Source organism: Arachis ipaensis, chromosome B05 (genome assembly GCF_000816755.2).
Source record: "Arachis ipaensis cultivar K30076 chromosome B05, Araip1.1, whole genome shotgun sequence".
In the NCBI taxonomy this organism is placed as follows: Eukaryota; Viridiplantae; Streptophyta; class Magnoliopsida; order Fabales; family Fabaceae; genus Arachis; species Arachis ipaensis.
The window spans coordinates 73,822,880-73,827,094 of NC_029789.2; the positions used below are offsets into that span (position 1 = coordinate 73,822,880).

Genomic DNA, 4,215 nt, shown 5'->3' on the forward strand with positions numbered 1-4,215 from the left:
TGCTGCAAGCTCGCCTTGCCATCGCCGCCGCTGGAGCAAGGTCACGTCGCCGTTAGTTCTGAAGTCGCTGAGGAGCCGAACGCCGTCGAAGTTGCACCATCGCGTCACCGTCGCTGTGACTCCGCCAAATTCGTCACACCCAGCTATGTTTTGCTTGCCGTCGTGCCATCCACGCGCGTCGAGAAGGAAGAGAGAAACAGAGGAGAGTGGCGTCGCGCCTTGCTGCCATCCCGTCGCCTGAGAAGAACCACGAAGAGGAGAGAGAGCGCGCGCGAAGGGAAACGCCACCACGAAGCCATCGCCGCTGTTGTCATGCTCCACCGCTGCTATGTCTCACCAAGCCGTCACTGTTGTGCTTCCTGGTCACCGTCGAAGGAAGCCGCCGCCGCCATCGATTTGGAGTTGCTGCAATTGGAGCCACTAGCGGAGGTGAGTTGCTACTGCCCTGTTGCCATTCTAATCATATTTAACGTCCACTGTCTTGAGCTGTTTCTGCCTTGAGTTCATCGAATCCGGATTTCCTTGTACTACTGCAACTGTCACTACTGCTGTGGGAACCAACTTTGCTGTTTGGCCGCTGCCGAGGCTTTCCACCATCACTGGAGCTGCTCAAAACCACCATGGTTGCTACCCAGGAAACAAAGTGGGTGCTGGAAATTGTTACTGAAGCTGCCCAAGAACACTGTGTTTGCTGCCAAGGGGACAAAACGGATGCCAGAGCCTGATAGAGTGCCGCTACCGTTGATCGGAGATGCTAAAATTGCCGCTGCTGCTGGTGGTTTCGAAATACTTGTTGTGGCATTTAGACTCTGCAATTTCGACTTTGAGGTAGGGGATTTTATTTGAAATTAACAGTTTTTAACTTATGAATGCCAATGAGGTTTAGTGAGTAATTGCAAATAATTCATAAACATGATTAATTGATAGGAATAAGCTTAATTTGAGGTTGTGAAATTCGGATTAAGTTTGGTATTGAGATGATTTTCTAGTATTATAATTAATTTATTCATTTTAGAATTGTGGCTGTGAATGTCAGTAGGTGTTCTTGTTGGAGTGATTATTCTGATTTATTATTAGAATTGAATGTGGCTGTGATTACGCTGAATTGTAATTGGAATTAGATGCGGTTGTGAGATGTGACTGAGTTATTGATTCTGCGATGAATTGGTTGAGATTCTGATTTTGAGTGAATTATTGTCTTGTTTGATGTTGAATTGGATATTTGATGTATGGGAATGGCTGTGAAGTTTACTTGTGACTAGTGGAGTTTAGTTTTGGTGGTTACTGAAGGATTGGAACTTAAGGGATTAAACTGTTTTGAGAACCTGTGATTTTCTAAAATGATAAAGTAAACTTTAAGAGTATATAAATAATTCTGTGATGGCTGGACTAATTTTCTGTGTCATGATTTATTGATCCTGGCTATGGTTGTGAATTGTGACTGCTTTTGAGGTTGTTATGACAATGATCAGTGTTTTGATTACTTTACTAAATTCTGATTAGTTGGGCTAGCTGGGCTAGCTATGAGTACATTATGTTTGTGCTTTGATTATAGTAATATGTGAATTGAGGATTGCTTGGTGAATGCTTGCTGGAGATTCTGATCTTGCTTGTAAGCAATACATTGGGTGTTGAAGTAATTTTTGATAAAATAGGTTTGAAGTTGTAGTTTGTAAAGAGATTGTAAATCGATTGTTAAATTAATTTCTTAAAATCTAAATTATAAACTGATGCAGTTGTTATTAAAAGTATAAAGATAATTTGTAATAATTGAAAACTATATGAAGTTGACTTTTAGGGTGAACATAATAGTTGATTATAGGAGAACCAAGATTTTGTGAATAATACATATTTTTGTATTTTGGTGTCAATGTTACTAAAATTCTGGTTAAGTGGGGCGATAATGTGTTTGGATATTTGGGAATGAGGAACTATTAGTCTTTTGGTTAACTTAATTTATGAATTGATGAGTTTGAAGTTGGATTGATGGATTATATGAGAATAGCGAATTATGGATTTACTGATTGATTGAGAACCTTTATTGGATACCTGTTGAGAAAGGTTGATGAGATGTTGAGAAAGAGGGAACCCGTAAAGGTGGCTAAGTCCGAATTTTAGGGGAGGTGCTGCCGAAATTTTGAAAAATTTGAAGATTTATTTGAGAGGTTATTTTAGAAGATTTAGATTTGGAAAATGATATTATTCAAGTTTTATTCAGTGAAGAAAAGAATTGTTCTATTTTAATTTCGATTTACTAAAGAAAGGTTTATGTTTCAAAATTAAATTATTTAGGAAAGAAACTATATTTCAAGATTGATTTAATATGAAAAGAAGTTATGTTTTGAGATTTATTCAATATGAGAAAAGTTATGCTTGGGGTTTGAAATAAAGGATTACTTTTTAGAAGTTTAATGAATATATAATATTTGAACTAAAGAGAGATGGTTTTTGAGTCTTTAGGAAGTTAGTAAACTTGAAAAAGAGTTTTATTTGGTTACTTTTAGTAAGAGGGTGATGTTTTGAAAAGTATTTAGCGAATTTAAAATAAATGATTTTCTCGAGTCTTTTGAAAGAAAATTAAACTAGAAAATAGTTTTAAAATTGGTTCGAGTTAAGAGGTTGCAAAAGAGGAAGTCGTGAAGTTTGTATAACATGATTGAATAAAGAAAGAGAGAGATATTGTACAAGAATATGTAACTAGAAACGAATAATGAGAATAATAACTTATGATGATAATTACACTGATTCTTTTGAGGAAAGGTATTCAGTTTATGAAATTGTTGGCAAGGATGTGGGTTTTGTCTCGCTTGCGTATTTATGATTATAAAAGGTACAGATCCATATTTTATTTCTGTAAGGCAGAGGGGTTATTTCCTGCTACAGAAGTACCGTGACCACCTGTTCCATTTCTGTAGTGGCAGAGGGGTTATTTCCTGTATACAGAAGGTGTGTCGACATACATCCCTGCAGTGGCAGATGTGTTATTTCCTGCATGCAGTGGACCCTGTGGTGGCAGAGGGGTTATTTCCTGTACACAGGGGTATAGCCAATAGGAAAGCCTTATCCAAACAGAGGTTGCCGGATAACGTCGGGAGCGGGTTAGTAACCGACATATGAGCTCATTACCTGCACTAGGGCTAGACATGCATCATCTTTATTTGCGCATCTGCATTTGATTGTGTTTGCTTGTTTTATTTCTTTGTAATTTGTGTTGCTTGTTTTGTTTCTTGTGATTATGCTGTTTGTCTTAGTTACTTGCTTGTGTGTTTGATTAGATATTTTTGTTGATGCTGTGAACTTAGTAAAGTATTGAGGAATGGTATTTGTGAAATGAGGTTTGGGTATATTATTTATGTTGCTGATTTACTTAGTTACTGTGATGATTGAGGAATGCTATTTGTAGCTGATGAATTGCTAATGCGGTTGAGACTTTATGTAAGTAATATGATTTAAAGAAAGGAATTTAAACTGTTTCAAGTAAGTCTTAAGAAATTTTTGAAAAGGTTTGATAAAGAAAACTACATTGGAAACTTGAGTTAATTATTTGCATGTAAATCATTATTTTTACGACATTCCCATTCCCTACTGAGAACGTGTGGTTTGTTCTCACCCCAAAATCTTCCCCCTTTCAGTGACACAGGTACGAAGATTCAGTTTGAAGCTGCGGGCGATTCTAGAATTTATTTATGAGTTAAGTTTATGACTTGAGATTCTTTCATAGAATTCCCTCGCCCTTACTGCTTAAGGTTTTTATTTTATGCAGAGGGATAGGAGTTGTACCTGAATTTTATTTAAATTCTCTTGTATAATGTTTATTATTACTAATAAGTATCTGATTATTATTGCTTGTTGATTCTTTGACATGATTTTAATAAACAAAAACAAAAATTTTTGGTATTTTTACTAAAATTGAATCGCGATATCGAACTAAAGGCTTAATAGTAAATAGTTAATAAGGAAAACAGGTCAGTAACGCCTTACTTTTGGTACGATCATGACGTATTGGAAGTTGGGTCGTTACAAAAAGTATTTTGCATGTAGTTACATTCATATAGATAGGTTGCATTTCATACATTCTATCATTCCTCTTCGTCTTTATAGCTTATCTTGAGCTTAGTATGAGGACATGCTAATGTTTAAGTGTGGGGAGGTTGATAAACCACTATTTTATGATTTATATTGTGCTAAATTGAGGGGTTTTTCATCCATTATTCT

The 4,215-nt window shown here is 36.3% G+C and overlaps 1 long non-coding RNA gene across 1 annotated transcript; it reads left to right on the forward strand.

Annotated features, from left to right (window-relative positions):
* On the forward strand, positions 7 to 3,900 carry LOC107643686. Its single transcript, XR_001621004.2, has 2 exons — positions 7 to 828; positions 3,633 to 3,900. It is a non-coding gene; the product is annotated as an uncharacterized LOC107643686 (long non-coding RNA).